At 52.7% G+C, this 17735-nt stretch overlaps 1 protein-coding gene across 1 annotated transcript in view; it reads right to left on the bottom strand.

The window, feature by feature from the left end:
• Positions 1 to 17735, bottom strand: part of LOC120848499 (nicotinamide N-methyltransferase) — a 33281-nt gene that overhangs the window by 2339 nt on the left and 13207 nt on the right. The gene's annotated exons all lie outside the window — the stretch shown is intronic.

Below are 17735 nucleotides of genomic sequence, written 5' to 3'. Positions count from 1 at the left end.
CCATTTTGAACGCGGCTTCTTGCGCGGCGGCAGCTGATCGTCAGAATCATCTGAATCGATGGCACAAAGAAGTACCAAAGCAGAAGCTGCTGCTGTGGCCGGCGCGTATGCCATCCTGCAAGGGTCTATCTAGCCCTGTAGCAGAACGCAACCGCCAAATCCAGAGAACACGAGATGGTTCGCGCGGCTGATGAATCGACTACGGTAGAGCGACGTCGATGAGACGCCCATCCAAAATGGCAACGATTCAAGGGGCGAGCGGAGCCAGCGGATCTGAGCCTAGCCGCCTATACTTCGTTTCAGCTTCGGTCCAGACGCAGCCGCGCGAGCATCTGGCACAGAACAGTGCTTGCACTGCACGAGCGCGCGTGCTTGGCAGGGATGCTGAAAGCCCGGAGCTCGCGCTTGTAGCTTAGCCGAGCCGGCCGGGCAGACGAGGGCGAGAGAGAGAGGGAGGCAGCGCGCAGGAGAGGAGGCAATTTGTGTTCTTCCAACACGCTTTCTCGGTGTGACAGTATGTTCCCCGAGTGTCGGAGAACAAGTTGGGAAACATGGTTTTCGGACTACAGCAACATGTTTCCGGACTGTTGCTGTTTCCACAATGTGACAGGGTCCCCGAAAACATGTTTTCCTCGTGTTGAAGGACAAAGTTCTCCGACTGTTTCTGCAGTGTGACAGGGTTCTCCTTTGTGCCATCGATTCAGATGATTCTGACGATCAGCTTCCGCCGCGCAAGAAGCCGCGTTCAAAATGCCCCTTCACGCTTGACGTTATTATTGAAGCATTCTCGTGCGACCATCTGTACAGAAAAATATAGATGTTGCCGTGTTGCTGGAAAAAAATTCGCTCAGCCACCGAAATGGGCAACACGTGTCGTCCGACACAAGTTGTCGAGGTTTCCGTTGCCAAAAGCTGTCACACCGAGACAACATTGTCGCTGTCGTCCATGTTGTGTTGCTGTTTCCTCAATGTGACAGGGTTGTCGGGCAACAGAGCCGACAGCAGACATGTTTCCCGACTGTTGAGAAACATGTTTTGTTCATATTTCCGCTGTGTTTCCTCAATGCGACTGGGCCTTAAAGGGATGGTGAACCGAAATTTGGATTTCAGAAAAAACAATGCAGGAAACGTAGGCGGGACGCTACAATCCCTACACCACTACTCGTAAGGCGATATCTCGAATGGATGGCCGTATTTTTGGAAAAAGAGGTCCAGATTGAACTAGGCCGACGAGGCGCGTGACATCACTATACCGAGTTTCCTCCTCTCTCCGCTTCGCTCCCTCAAGGCTGTGAGGCAGAGAAGACGCGAGGCCGTTTCCTCTCCTTCTCGGAGAAACATGACGACATCATCTCTGTCAAATGCGCCTCCTTTTCTTGAAAAATTTGGTCATTCGTTCAAGATATCGCTGTATGAGTGGTGTTTTGGTGTTTGTAGCATCCCATCGCACACTTTTACCGCGTGTTTTGTGGAATCAAAATTTCGGTTCAGCATCCCTTTAAGGAGGATTCGTGATGAGAAGTTGGGTAAAGCCAAGACGAGCGCAGTTAAACAATGGCGGCTCCCAGGGCCATGTCTGCGCCAGCTTCGGCGGTGTCGTGAGCGCGACGTCGTCGGCATCCTCGTGACTGCGATTTTCATTACGGAACGACATTGCACTCGGTTCGACAACGATCATCGGCAACTTCATGCTTGCGACGCGCGAACATTTCTCGGCGAAGGCACGGTGTGTGAAGGTCAGTACACGAGACCTCTCTTGCCGAGGCGACGCAAGCGGACACGACCGGTCGACCACTTCGTGTCGCATTGTCACGTTTAAACAAATCTAAAATATCACTTTGGACCAAAAAACTTGTTTCTTCTCAAGTTACAGCATTTGATGTGTGTAATAAAATTGTGACCTTATCTGGGTGGCGTTGAAAGCGCCAGGAGCTTGGGCTTTTGCGTCGCGGCGGAGAAACGCTATTTTAAAACTTTCTTGCGTAGCGTGCACCAACACAAGCGCTAAATTTAGCGCTGGCGTATGCTAAAATTGCGTACGTTATTCGAAGACAACCTAATTGTCGCAAAAGTGTAACGGCGGGGCGGCCGGACGGCTCCCAAGAACTGCGCTGCAGAGGCGCGCCGAGAGGACACGTTATTAGGGAGTTGTAGTAGATCGTTTTTCTTCTCCGCTACGGTATCCCCGCAGAAAACGGCGCAGCTGCGCATGCGCGCTGCCAGCCTTCTCTGCGTAGTTCAAGGTCTTGTGGCGGATTACGGAGCGCTATCCGGGTGCTTAGCGGGCTGCGGAAACGGTCTACTACAATTCCCTATTAACGTCACCCGTTACTCTTGCCCGGAGAAGCAAAGACCAGCAAAAGTCGCAATGGTGATGACGATTAGCTCAATGTTTGCTACGCCCACGCTGTAGCCTTCACTGCGCTGTTGGTTGCGCCTCAATTTGCTGTCTCTTGGCATTTGCATGGGGTCCACTGGACCTGGGCCGCTGTGACGTGATTAAACACCGCAATGATACCTTAGATTCGACACCCGTGTTCCAGCGTCCGTATAGGATCCCATACTCCCAGCGGCGCGAGATGGATAATCAGGTTAAGGAGCTGTTGGAGAAGGGCATTGTGGAGCCGTCGAAGTCGCCTTGGGGGGCTCCGGCCCCGCTGGTTGAAACGTCCGACGGATCGTTTCAGCTCGTGGTGGACTATAGGAAATTGAATGCCGACACGCGAGTTGATCCATATCCGATTCCCGACATTCAGGAGACCCTGGCGCAGCTTGGCAGTGTTGGGTACCTCAGTGCCGTGGGCAGATTGAAATGGATTCCACAGACAAATCCCCCAAGACGGCATCAGGCCGTTACGACTGGAACTGGATGCAATGGGTCTTGTGAACAGTCCAGCCGTGTGGCAGAGGACTGCCGATGTTATTCTCGAGGGGCTGGTGGGACAATTCTGCCATGTTTACATGGACGAGGTTGTAATCTACAGTCACGATTTTGACTCACACTTGCGAGACATCAAGTGCGTCCTGCGAAGGTTTCAGGCGGCTGGGCTCAAGTTGAAGCCCTCGAAGTGCCAGTTTCTAAGGCAGGAGGTTAAATATCTCGGACATATCGTATCCGCGGAGGGGGTTCGGCCTTACCCAGAGAAAGAGGAAGCCGTACGAAATTTCCCGAGGTTGACCAAGGTGATGGACGTGAGAGAGTTTTTGGGACTCGTTGGCTGTTATCGGAGGTTTATCGATAACTTTTCCAAGCTCGCCAAGTCCCTGACTAGGCTCACATCTAAGTCGGCTACCTTCCAGTAGGGTGATGATCAGCAGGAGGTTTTTCGGGAACTAAGAGGCAAACTCCTTGCAGCACCGGTGCTTTGTTATCCAGACTTCGAGATACCCTTTGTTTTGGCGACGGATTCTTCGCAATATTGCCGCGCGCTGTGCCGGGAAATCAACGCTCGGTCACGGAGTTCTGGAACCTTCTCGTTTATTCTTGTTCCGGGCGCAACTTCCATCCTTTATTTCTGCTTTCTTGTTCTAGAAGGTGCGTGTTCATTCTCGCCCCGAGCGCGCTCCACTCGAACCTTCCCCGCCGAATCTTCGAGATAGTGACTTACTATTGATAAGAGGCCGCCCGCGACCTTGTCGAGTCAGTTTTCGCCCAGCGTTCGACTCTGCTGACACGCCGACTTCGACGCCCGCGACGCTCTGCTTTCTTCTGTTTCCTTCTTTATTTTTGGCACAAGTTCGCCACATTACACGTTTATTTATTTCTGTTTATTTCTTGTTTATTGGTCGCCACCCGTGACATTCTGGTGGAGGTGCGGGGTACCGCATGTCCGTGCAGCGCAGCCCTTCGAGTTCCCGCAGTACAAGTCCCAACCCAAGCCCCCGAGGACCCAACGAAGACCAGGTCGAGACTCGATCAAGTCGCCGCACCCAAGGGCTACACCCGGAATACGGACTTCTACCACCCAGGACCAGGCAGCCGACAATGGCCAACCAGTCGCAGACCCCCGCCGCTCCTGCCGTTGTCTACCTACCCATCGCTCCTCGGACACCGGCTCCGTTCCACGGCGAACTCCACGAAGACGTTGAAGATTGGATCGACCAATTCGAACGCGTCGACCGCCACAATAGCTGGACCAACGAGCAACGGCTGCAAAACGTGTATTTTTCGCTCGAGGGGACTGCCAGGAGCTTGTACGAAAATCACGAGTCTTCATTGACATCCTGGGACATTTTCAAGAGCCAGCTGAAGGCGATATTTGTCAACCAGCACCGCCGAGAGAGAGCCGAAGACTTACTGCGTACCAGGACTCAAGGCCCCAACGAGAGCATCACCGGCTTCGTGGAGGATGTCCTGCGTCTAAGCGCCCAAGCCGACCCGGAGGCCACAGAGGAAAAGAAACTTCGAATCCTCATGCGAGGCGTCAAGGCAGAAATTTTCGGAGGCCTGGTTCGGAATCCCCCGACGACCATCGATGCTTTTGTCAGTGAAGCCACCAACATCGAGCGCGTACTGACGGCCCGAGCAAGCCACTACCACCGACTCGCCGGCGCACCTACTGCTCCAACCGTCGCAGCTTCCCTACTGGACCCGAATACCAACGGTGTCGACAACCTCCGAGAGATCCTCCGGGATATCGTACGGGAAGAGCTCCGCAAGATCCTACCTGCTGCAGATTGCCCGTCTTCTCTCTCACTCGCCGAAGTCGTACGAGAGGAGGTCCACCGAGCCTTCCAGGCGGAGACTCCTGTCATCGTAGCAGCACCCGAGGAGCCCAGCCTGACCTACGCCGCAGTGGCCCGAAGGCCACCGCCTTCTCCTCGAGCCTATGTCGCTCCGCCCCGACGTCGGCCTCCTGCGCCGCAGCACGACCGCCACCGCGACGACCAGGTCCAGTACGCTGGCCAGGGGCCCCGCGCACCTCGGAAGACCGACGTGTGGCGAACACCCGACCGACGTCCTTTGTGTTTCCACTGCGGGGAAGCGAACCACACCTACCGCCAATGCCCATACCGGCGACTCGGGCTGTGGGGGTTCCACCCGAACGACCCACGCCCCCGTTACGGTGAACGCCCTCAGGAGATCGACGAGTACCTTCGACGACCTCAGTCCCCCAAGCCTGCCTCCCGCCGAGAGTTCCGGTCGCCATCGCCACGACGTCCGGCTTCGCCGATGCACCGACCCCGACGTGAAAGCCTGTCACCCCTTGCTCCTCGCAGGGGAAACTAGGCGCGGCAACCCCTGGAGGTGGAGTTGCCGAAGACGACCGACGTAAAGAGCCTCCAAGAACGACGGAGCGCTCCCACTCTCCAGACGTCACGCATCGCAACGAAGCTTCTGCATCGGTGTCCAACAACCTAAACGTTGTTATCGACGGCCACGACGCATCAGCACTCGTGGACACCGGAGCAGACTACTCAGTCTTGAGTGGGAGGCTCTCCCGCCGTCTTCAAAAAGTCACGACGCCGTGGGATGGACCTCAAATACGAACCGCAGGAGGGCACCGCATCACGCCGGTGGGGAGATGCACTGCTCGCGTCGAGATCCATGGTGAGACGTGCCCTGTCAAGTTCGTCGTTCTGCAAGACTGTTCGAGGGACATTATCCTCGGAATGGACTTTCTCTGCAAGTATGGCGCCGTCATCGACCTCGGAGCAAACCGGCTGACGCTACGAAAACCTGCTCCACCACAGGAGGACCCCAAAGCGACGTCATCCGCGGTACGAGTCCTCGCAAACCACGTGAACCTACCACCGCGGTCAAGTGTTTTCGTACCCGTCGGGGTCGATGAGACTTTCTGCGGCGACGTTTTGCTCGAAGGAAGCGTCCAGTTGCTTCTAGGAAGAGGGATCGGCATCGCAAGAGGCGTCACGGAGCTCCAAGACGGACACACTGTCGCACTCGTAACGAACTTTCGACAGGAGGCCCAGCACCTTACGAGAGGCACCGCCGTGGGTCACGCCGAGGAACTCCCGGACTCAGCCGCAATCGCCGGAATGTCAGAAGACCTCTCTTCGTGGCCACCCAAGACAACGCCGCCTTCGCAGTTTGACATCGATCCAACCCGGCCTACCCCACAACGACGACAACTCAGTGACCTACTCGCCGAATTCAATGAGTGCTTCTCCACGTCGTCAAAGGTGCGCCAAACGACCGTTGCGAAACACCGAATTGTCACTGAAGACAACGCGCTTCCTGTTCATCGGTCGCCGTACCGTGTCTCTGTCAAAGAGAGAGAAGTCATCCAGAAGCAGGTCCAAGAAATGCTCGATGACGACATTGTCCAGCCCTCAAGGAGTCCGTGGGCTTCACCGGTAGTCCTAGTGAAAAAGAAAGACGGGACCCTTCGGTTCTGCGTGGACTATCGCCGACTGAACGCCGTAACAAAAAAGGACGTCTACCCGCCGCCACGCACCGACGACACCCTGGACCGGCTGCGCCACGCCCGATACTTTTCGCCGATGGACCTCAAGAGTGGGTGCTGGCAGATCGAGGTGGACGAACGAGATCGTGAAAAGACTGCCTTCGTCACGCCGGACGGGCTGTACGAATTTAAAATTATGCCGTTCGGACTATGCACAGCACCGGCGACGTTCCAGCGCGTAATGGACACCGTTCTTTTCGGCTTGAAGTGGCAAAGTTGTCTCGTCTATCTCGACGCCGTCGTGGTATTCGCCAGCAACTTCGACGACCACCTGAGACGCCTGCGAGCCGTGCTACAGGCTATCCAGAATGCCGGACTGACACTCAAGCCGTCAAAATGTCGGTTCGCTTACGGCGAGCTCAAATTCCTGGGCCATGTCGTGAGTGCTCAAGGTGTAAGTCCTGACCCTGCAAAGACATCCGCTGTCGCCGAATTTCCGAAGCCATGAGACAAGAAGGCCGTGCGAAGATTTCTTGGGCTGTGCGCATAATACAGGCGTTTCGTTCCCGATTTCGCCCAGATTTCTGCACCGCTCACACATCTGACGAAGGACGACGTGAACTTCCAGTGGGGGGAGGAGCAAGAACAGGCGTTCAACGAACTGAAGGAAAGACTCCAGTCTCCCCTCATTCTCAGACACTTCGATCCATCAGCGGAAACGGAAGTTCACACGGACGCCAGCAACGCCGGACTCGACGCGGTACTCGTCCAAAGGCAAGACGGAGCAGAGAGGGCGATCGCTTACGCAAGCCGGGCACTGTCCAAGGCAGAGAAAAATTACTCAACAACCGACAAGGAATGTCTCGCTGTCGTCTGGGCGTTAACCAAGTTCGGTCCGTACCTGTACGGGATCCCGTTCCGCGTTGTCACGGACCACCACGCTCTCGGTTGGCTCGCCAACCTTAAGGACCCGTCAGGACGCCTCGCTCGCTGGAGCCTTCGACTGCAAGAATTTGACGTAACCATTGCGCATAAGTCTGGCCGCAAGCATAATGACGCCGATTGTTTGTCCAGGGCCCCAATCGAGTCTCCACCCGACAGCAGCGACGACGGCGATGACGCCCGTTTTCTCGGAGCACTTACGGATACTGACATGGGAGCACTTCAACGAGACGACCCCGAACTTCGCGCCGTGATCGACCACCTCGAAGGTCAAGGAAGTTCAGTTCCGCGAGTCTTGGCCCGAGACCTGCCAAGCTTCGTTCTGCGGCGAGGCGTGCTCTTCAAGAAGAACTTCGGAACCAGCAACACTGCCTGGCTGCTGGTTGTTCCGGCCAGCCTGCGAGAGAAAATCTTTCAAGCATGCCATGACGACCCAACGGCTGGACACCTTGGATACAGCAGGACGCTCGCCCGGATTCGTGACAAGTACTACTGGCCGAGACTCCCGAAAACAGTTCACCTGTACACACGGTCATGCCATGAGTGCCAACGACGTAAGAAGCCTCCGACGAAGCCAGCAGGACTCCTACAGCCGATACTTGCCCCGACTACGCCCTTCCAGCAGACCGGAATGGATTTGCTTGGGCCGTTCCGAACATCGACGCAAGGAAATCGGTTGGTTGGTTGGTTGGTTGATTTGGTGTTTATGGCGCAAAAGCTACTAAGGCCATAGAGCGCCAAAAACGAGACTATTGCTGGAAAAGGTTTGGAGAGAAAAAGGAGGCTTTAGTAGCCAGTGATTAGATAAAAGATGGTAATGGGGTACCAAAAGGTAAAAGGGTGATGGGCATGATCTGTAGGTTAAGAAAGCTACAATCGGTGTAGAAGGCCGATACTATCTAAAAATTTGAAAACATTAGTATGTGTCACAAGAGAATCATCACTTAAGAGCAGAGCTGGGTGTAGTGGGACTTGTTCTTGATACGATTGCGAAAAATACAAAAGCCGTTCTTCATGATAAGCAGGACATTGAACTAGAATATGAAGAATGCTTAAGGCATTGTCACACTGCTCACAAGTGGGGGTATCTTCTTCACGAAGGAGGTAGCCATGAGTCAGATGAGTGTGACCAATCCTGAGCCGGCAAAGGACAACCTCAAAAAAGCGTTCCTGGTGGCGTGCACTCCGCCATTCGCTCAAAAGAGGTTTGATCATGTGCAATTTGTTGCCGATTTCTTTGTCCCATTCAGCCTGCCATTTGCACTTAACGTGACGCCTGAGAAGGCCTTTGTAGTCTGTATAAGGAATGCTGTGGATGTCAACTGTTCACTTTACACAAGTACTTGCTGCGCGATCTGCTGCCTCATCGCCTGGAATGCCCACATGGCTGGGAATCCAGCAAAATACAATTTCGTATCCCTGTCTTGAGGCAGCAACAACCTTATTTCGCAGTTCAAGAAGTAGGAAGTGCTTGAGGGGTGTTAGTGAAGACAGTGCATGCAATGCACCGAGGGAGTCGGTGTATACGATGGAGCGAGAGAGCTTTTTATCAAGTATGAAGCCTATGGTAAGAAGCAGACCATAGAGCTCTGCTGTAAAAATAGAAGCAGAGGAGTTGATTCGCCTAACAAGTTGAACTGTTGGGCCAATCATGGAACACCCAGCAGCAGATACCGTCTTTGTACCATCTGTGTAGAAGCTTACATATTCGGAGTACTGACTTTGCAGTGCTAAGAATTCCTGAAGAAACACACCATTTGGAGTATCAGCTTTCTTGTATCGCGTGAGTGAAAGGTCACACTTAATGACAGGGTGCTCCCAAGGTGCTCCCGCAACAGTAGACTGAACTACCGGGGGCCTCCAATCGAGTCCCACGTTCTCACTGGCACTTTTCAATCTCAAAGAGAAGGGAGGCACAATTGCGACTTTGTTTTGAAACAGCCTTTCAGAGCGCATGTCTTCCACAGCCATTCGCGCAGGGTGATCAGAGATGGACCTGACTCTCAGTTAATACATAAAGCCCAGTGAAAATCTTCTCTTCTCAAGAGACAGCTCGTTGGCCTCTGCATACAGACTTGGCACAGGAGACGTGCGAAAGGCACCCGTCGCCAATCGCAACCCAAAGTGATGAATAGGGTCGAGCATTTTTAGAATGGAAGGCCTAGCGGAACAGTAAACAATACTGCCATAGTCCAGTCGTGATCGCACTATCGAGCGATATATCCTCAAAAGGCACGTCCGGTCAGAGCCCCAGGACCGGTGGGACAGGACTTTAAGAATATTAAGTGATTTGTGAGCTTTTAATCTTAGATTCTTATTATGGGCACCAAAGGTTAGTTTCCTGTCAAATGTAAGACCCAGAAACTTGTGCTCAGGCTTCACAGAAACTGTGGAATTGTTTAGAGCAAGAACAGGTTCTGGAAGTAGTCCGCGTTTCCGAGAAAAGCACACACAAACTGTTTTATCTGAGGAAAACTGAAACCCATTTTGATTGGCCCAGGTTGATAGCTTATTGATAGTTAGCTGAATTCGTCGCTCACACAGTGAGAGATTGCAAGACGACACAGAGATCTGAAGGTCGTCTACATAGAGTGAATATTGCACCGATGGGGGGATAGCCAATGCAAGGGTGTTCATTTTGACAATAAACAAAGTGACACTAAGAACGCCTCCCTGAGAAACACCATTTTCCTGGACAAACACTTTAGATAAAGCTGTTCCTATCTGAACACGAAAGGTGCGCCTGCTGAGGTAGCTCTCAATGGTACGAAGCATTCGACCACGGATACCTATATCATACAAGTCCCTCAGTGTACCAAAACGCCAGGCTGTATCGTAGGCTTTTTCGAGGTCAAAAAATACAGATAGGCAATGTTGTCTATGAACGAAGGCCTCACGCACGACTGTCTCCAGCCGTACTAAATGGTCAAGAGTGGACCGAGACGAACGATAGCCGCATTGGTTCACATCTAGATGTCTATTTAATTCAAGGAAATACATCAATCTTCTATTAATTATTCGTTCAAGAGTCCAAAGCAGCTAGTCAAAGCGATAGGCCTATAACTAGCCGCACAGGATGGATCCTTACCGGGCTTGAGTATGGGTATGATTGTTGCCATTCTCCAGTCCAATGGAAAGTAGCCCTCAAACCAAATACGGTTAAAAAGGTATAAAACAATATCAAGTGTGGAAGGATGGAGATGTTGAAGCATATAATAATGAATACCATCTGGACCAGGAGCCGATGACTTAGAGTTTTGCAGCACTATATTCAGTTCGTGTAAAGTAAAGGGGGCATTATAAGCTTCGCGTTCACCACCGGATGTTTTCAGTACCATACTTTCAGCTTTCCTTTTATGTTGCAGAAAAGCAGGCGAGTAATGCTGTGAGCTGGAAATGAATTCAAAATGCTCGCCAAGGATGTTGCCCTGTTCTTCAAGATTGCTTGGGCACTTTCCATTCCTGGAAAGAAGTGGAATAGTGAAAGCATGATATGAGCCATTTACTTTATGAATCCTGTCCCATACTTCCTTGGAAGAAGTACTACTATTGATAGAGGACGCATATTTTTGTCAGCTCTCGCGTTTCGCTTTCCGACGAATGTACTTAGCACGAGCTTTCATTTTTCGGAAAGATATCAGGTTATCCCGAGTTGGATAACGTCTTAGAACACTCCAAGCTTTGTTTTGCTGTTTGCGACTCTCTTTACAGTCTTCATTCCACCATGGCTTCGGTCGTCTAGGAAGCTGTCCAGATGACCGAGGGATTGAGAGTGACGCTGCAGTGAGAATATGGGACGTTAAAAGATGGCTGAGCTCATCAATCGAAAGCTGATCGAGGCGAGAACAGGCCAGGAGTGACGACTGCTTAAAAAGGCTCCAGTCTGCTTTTTCAAACTTCCAGCGTGGATGGCACGTAGGTGAAGACTGCGGAGTGTCGTTACATTTTAAAATAATGGGGAAGTGGTCACTTCCATGGGGATTTTGATCAACAGTCCATGAAAAATCGGGTAGCAGATTTGCACTGCCAATAGAAAGATCGTTTCATGTAGATGACAAGGATGAAGGACTAAAATATGTGGGATGGCCAGTATTAAAACGCATAGTGGATGGGAAAATAATATGGATTCGATTATCTTTCCGCGTGTATCTGTATGATCACTTCCCCAAAGGGTACTATGTGCGTTAAAATCACCAAGTAAAAGAAAGGGCTCTGGAAGCTGGCTTAAAAGAGAGTCGAGATCTTGTCGCTTCAGAGAAAGAGAAGGTGGAAAATACACTGAACATACATTTATGGCTTTATGCAACAAGAGACGAACAGCGATAGCTTCGAGTGGCGTCTGAAGCAGAACCTCTGAATACGGAATATGTTTTGGAAGCACCTCCGCAACGCCGCCACAAGAAATGGACGCGCTAGGGCGGTCTTTACGAAACACACTGTAGCGTCTCAGAAAGTTAGTGTGAGATGTATTCAAGTGTGTTTCCTGCAAGCATAAGGCAGATGCCTTATACTCTTCTAAAAGGAACTCAACATCTGCAAGGTTAGTGAATAAGCCACGGCAGTTCCACTGAAGAATTGCAGAGCCCATTTTAAAGGATAAAAGATTTCATAAATGAATTAAAGCAATTCTGCATGTGCTACACACTAAGGAGGAACCACCGGCTTTTTTCCTTTCTGTTTTGATTTAGCAGTTTGCCATTCTATGTCCTCCTGATCCGAGGAAGGACCGGAGGAGTCAGCAATGTCAACAGCTCCCACTGCATCCTGAACCTTGGACGCAGGTTTGCCAGTTCCGACATGGTCGGAGACCTGAGCCACGAGTTTCCGGCCACGGCCAGACCCCGCCGAAGAAGGCTTCGACGTACCAGGCCGGGACCCTCCCACATTCGTGCTTCCACCTTTTGACGTTGATAAAGCAGCAGGTGGACCCTGTTGCTCCGTAACAAGGCGGGCCGCCTCCGAGGAATTGGAACGACGGCCTCGCTCCCCATCCTGAGAAGAACCACTGGCACGAGGCTGCCGGTCAGCCGGAGGTCGTGCCTGAATCGACTGGGGTGGCTGCGTGCTCCCAGCGTTACCCGGGGCACCCTGCTTCCCCGCAGGTTGTTTCGGGGCCTGAGAGGAGCCTGCTAAGTCCTCAAGAGAGAACTGAGTGGCCCTGGACTCCGTAGTGGTGCAGGGCCCCTGCGCACCGCGTCGGAGTAGGTACCTTTGGAAATGAAGGAAAACCTTTGTTTTGCTTCAGGGTACGATAATTTCTCCTTGGCTCGTAAGGTAAGGATCTCCTTTTCTTGTCGCCACAGCGGGCAGGACCGAGAGTAAGCAGGGTGAGGACCCTTGCAGTTCGCGCAGGCAACCGAACCTTCACAGACGTCGGCCACATGGTCGTAGCTCGCACACTTTGCACACGTCTCCCTTCCCCGACAGCTGCGCGACCCGTGACCAAAACGCTGGCAACGGAAGCATCGCTGTGGGTTCGGGACGTATGGTCTGACACGGCAATTCAGGTAGCCAGCTTTGACGAGTGCAGGAAGCGTGTGACGTTCGAAAGTCAGGATAAGGTGTTTAGTTTTCACCTCTGCGCCGTCACGCCTCGTCATAATGCGTTTGACCGCCACTACTCTAGACGCCCTCAGGCCTTCCAAGATCTCGTTTTCACTGCTGGTAAGAAGATCGTCTTATGAAATCACCCCTCGAATGGTGTTAAGGGTTCTGTGGGTGCTCAGTGTTATCGGCATGTCACCTAGGGATGTCAATTTTAGAAGAGTAGTGCTCTGGGATTTTTTTGCAACTTCAACGAGTAGATCACCAGAATGCAGTTTCTTCGCTTTGTAATCACCACCTATCTGATTGTCAAGAACGTTTGCTACAAGGAGCGGTGACATCTTTGAGAGGATTGTCAGGGACCTCGGAGTGGATCACCATAAATCTTGAAAAAGTTTCGTCTTCTTTATCTTTTACTATGACTGTTCGTTCGGGACGATGCCTCTTAGCGGCACGTCCAGAACTGGGGGTTTTGGTTTGGGGGGGTTGCCATAAGAGGCGAAGTTTGTTCGGAACCTGTGGTGTGCCGCCCACCACGGAGCCCAACATGGGAATAGATAACGCACCATAACAAAAGGGGCTTTGCTGGAGACGTTATGCTATTAGCACTGCCCAGGAACTATAACCAGGTGTGGGTCTGGACAAGGGGTCTGTCGCCACCCAAGGTTAGCCCTTGCCGCCAAAGGAGTTGAAGAAGGAAAGAAGAGAAATGAGAAGAGTGAAAAGAAGGAGAAGACAAGAGTGAAAGAAGGGAGGGGATAGTAGAAGATGTGGAGACTAGACTGAATCATCCTGGCCGGGCCTTACCAGGACTCCCGTCTATGAGAAGCGGGGGCCGAAGCGGTGTATTCCCTCGCCCGGGGGGCCCCGAAGGGTCCAACCCTGCCCCGGGCTCGGCTCAACCACCAGGATGCCCTTTTCCCCAGACACGGGAAAGCCACACGCAGTCAGACGTGGGCGGGCGAACCCGCATGGCTCGGGGTCCGTGGAGACGCCACTCTCCAAACACCTGCTTTCGCAGGTGCCCCCTGCGGGGATCGGTGGATTATCGTCGCGACCGATTATCTTACACGATACGCCGAGACGAAAGCCCTGCCATCGGGAACAGCAGTCGAAGTCACCAAGTTTTTCGTCGAATCTATTCCCCTTCGACACGGCGCCCCTGAAGTGCTGATCACAGATCGCGGGTCATCCTTCATAGCACAGCTGACCCAAGAAGTTCTTCGGCTCAGTCATACCAGCCATCGACGAACAACCGCTTATCACCCGCAGACCAACGGGCTAACGGAGCGGCTCAACAAGACCATCGCCGACATGATCTCCATGTACGTCGACGTAGAGCACAAGACATGGGACGAGGTGTTGCCGTACGTCACGTTTGCGTACAACACAGCGGCTCAAGAAACCACGGGAATGACGCCGTTCCAACTGGTGCACGGCCGGACGGTTACCACAATGGTCGACGCCATGCTGCCTCACGTGCCAGCCGACGAAGGCATCAGCTCAACTGATCTCCCAGCGCGCGGAGGAAGCTCGTCAGCTGGCAAAAATCAAGATTCAAGACCAACAGCGAGTCGGCGCACGCCGGTATAACCTTCGTCACCGAGACGTCCACTTTCAACCCGGAGACCGGGTATGGGTTTGGACACCAATACGGCGCCGCGGTCTCAGCGAGAAGCTTCTGAAACGCTATTTCGGACCCTACAAGATCATTCGACGCCTCGGCGATCTGAACTACGAAGTTCTACCCGACGGGACGCGCCCACCTGCAAGACGTCAGCCACGACTCGAGGTGGTGCACGTCGTCCGGCTGAAGACGTATTACGAACGATAGAACTTTCCACTCTCGTCGACGAGTGAACTGTGAACTGTGAACTCCGGCTCGCAATTCTGCTGTCCTTTTGTTTTTTTGTTTGTTTTCCGTTTGTGCTGCATCGGGACGATGCACTTTTAAAGGGGAGGATAATGCCGCGCGCTGTGCCGGGAAATCAACGCTCGGTCACGGAGTTCTGGAACGTTCTCGTTTATTCTTGTTCCGGGCGAAACTTCGATCCTTTATTCCTGCTTTCTTGTTCTAGAAAGTGCGTGTTCATTGTCACCCCGAGCGCGCTCCACTCGAACCTTCTCCGCCGAATCTTCGAGATAGTGACTTACTCTTGATAAGAGGAAGCCCGCGACCTTGTCGAGTCAGTTTTCGCCCAGCGTTCGACTCTGCTGACACGCCGACTTCGACGCCCGCGACGCTCTGCTTTCTTCTGTTTCCTTCTTTATTTTTGGCACAAGTTCGCGACATTAAACGTTTATTTATTTCTGTTTATTTCTTGTTTATTGGTCACCACCCGTGACAATATGCACTTGGGGCTGTGCTCTCACAGAGAAAGAACGGAGTTGAAAGACCCGTGGCCTAAGCCAGTCGAAAGCTGAACATATCCTGATCCGAACAGTGCTGTAGAGCGACTCAACAAAACTTTAAAGGGGCTGCTGTCCCACCTCGTTAGCAGGGATTAGAGGGACTGGGATCTTTGTATTCCGTACGTGTTATTCTCCTATAACAATGCGGAACACGCAAGCACCAACGATACCCTTTTTTTTTTTGTGTGCCACGACCGAGACCCACGACTACCCCACGACTACCCCCGGAGATCCTCGACGCGCCGAGAGTGCCAAACTAAGGTAGTCTAAACGACTTCAAATCGGAGTGGGTGTTACGGCTGCAGGCGACTCACGATCGTGCTGGCGAGGCGTTACGTTGCTCACAGGAGAGACGGAAGATCCTATATGATGGCGGATCGCGAAATCTAGAGAAATCTAGACTTTCAAGAGGGGGATCGCGTCTCCCTGGACGTGCGCTACCCAGGGAGGGGCCTATCGCGAAATTTGGGACCTAAATTGAGGGGCCCATACCGGGTAGTTAAGCTCGCTACGCCGGTCACGATAAGAGTTAAAGAGCTGGCTACCGGAGCCGAGAGTACAAAGCACGTAAACCGGCTGAAGCTTGCGAATGATGACGCTCGTGCGGCCTCCCCTTGCGCCCCTTTGGCAGACAGTTTTCCATCCTCTTCCTGCACTCCCTTAGACGACAATCCGCCTCGGTCGACGACAGACGGCACAGACATTATCAGAGGGGAATCGGGGTTAGATATACCTCCCGAAACATGGGAGATGCTTCACAAAAAAGCTCTGGCCCCACCGATGCTAGAGGTCCCGGGTGCTGCTTCGCAAACAAAGATCGAGACTGCTTGTGCCCGTCCTCCTTCGAGCGGAGAGAATGTACTTGAAAAATAGATCTGGGAAATGTGCCACCCCTCCGGTGGTGACCCGGTGACTCTGCACCTTTGAGGAAGAAATTTTTTTGCTTATGTTTCTGTATATGCACCTGCCTGGTTTTATAAACTCTTGAGCGTTCATATTCATGTAAACCCTTGAATCGGAGGAGGGGTCGGAGTGGTTAGGTTACATAGATGCTTAATATTCCGAGGCTGGAGGTCCTCTTCGTAAGCGCGGGACGTACTGCGGTAGAATGACCACTTGGTCTCCGACCGCTTGTGACGACGCTTGCACCGTGCTCTTGCGTTGACGTGTTGCACACGGGAGCGTAGGTAGCAGTAGGGAGCTTTAGTAGACCGTGTTTCCCCCTCCGCTACCCGGAACTCTACAGCCAAGGCCACCGGCACGCAGGCGCGGTGGTGGTTTCTTCGTTGCGGAGGGCTTAGCGGAGGGGAAAACACGGTCTACTATAACTGCATATTGTTTTAAACGTAGTTAAAAAAAAAAAAAAAAAGAAAAAGGGGCGAGTGTGATGATCGCGAGTTCCGAGAAGGCCGGTGTTTCGCGAAGCCGGGGTGTGACATTAACGGGTTAACAGAATGACTGCCTCGCGGTGCCGGCGGTGGCAGAACAGGAAACAGCGGTCCTGCAACCTTGGAGGGACCATCCGGGCTTTCCCGCCTTCCGTGCTTGTCGGGAACAAAGGGGAATCAAGGGAAAGGAGAGGGAGAGAAGGAGGGGCACTCAACGGCGATCGGCGCAGATTTCGGCGGGAACGGCAGTTGGACGAGCGCGTCGATCAAGACTTGACGCGAGGTCAGCGGCCAGCCGAAAGGAAACAGAGAAGGAACGCCGTGCTGAGTCCTGGGGAGGAAACGGCATTGACGTACGTCTTCGACGCAACTGCGACGACTCATCGCCAGCCAGCCCGGACTTTACACGGGAGCCCCGGTCTGCCTGCCCCTGCGGTGTCCTGAACGCCTCGACGAGCACGTCGCCAACGCAAGAGCCCGGACTCTACACGGGGTCGTGTAGAGTCGTCTCCTCAGCTACTACGGGACGGAGCCCCTTACAGCAAAGTATCAAGTACGCAGCCGGCTGCTCCTCTTCTCCACAAACTCCACACACCGTGTCTACTTCCTGATATCTAGCTCTGTATGTCTTAGTTCGCAACACTTCCGTCCTTGCCTCGAACAACAAGGAGCTCTCCCTAGAACTGCGTAGAATGAGTTCTTTAATGTCGATCTTAAACGATCTGTACATGTCCAAGACCGATTTAATCTGCATGCCCGCGTCCCATATTTCCCTCCCAGTTTCTTTAACTCTCTGCTTAAGCTATATCTTATCATCCGCATCCTTGCTACTGCCCATATATTTAGATCTAAGATTCCTATTCCGTCTTCTCCATTTTGTATCGACGCTTCTCACGCGTTCATAGCAAAGAACTCTTCGTGTCCGTTTCTTCGTTTTTTACTGCGCACGCAATCGAGTGGCTGCAACGCCGATTATACGAGTGGGCCATTGTTGAGACACGTACTCTGAGCATGCATTCAACACAAGGGTTGCGTCAAGTTTCGACGTGAATTCGGCTTAGCTCGTATCGACTGCGTTTGTAAC

This window comes from Ixodes scapularis, unplaced genomic scaffold (genome assembly GCF_016920785.2).
Source record: "Ixodes scapularis isolate PalLabHiFi unplaced genomic scaffold, ASM1692078v2 PGA_scaffold3__209_contigs__length_174095766, whole genome shotgun sequence".
Lineage (NCBI taxonomy): Eukaryota > Metazoa > Arthropoda > Arachnida > Ixodida > Ixodidae > Ixodes > Ixodes scapularis.
This window is presented reverse-complemented; position numbering and strand designations above follow the sequence as displayed.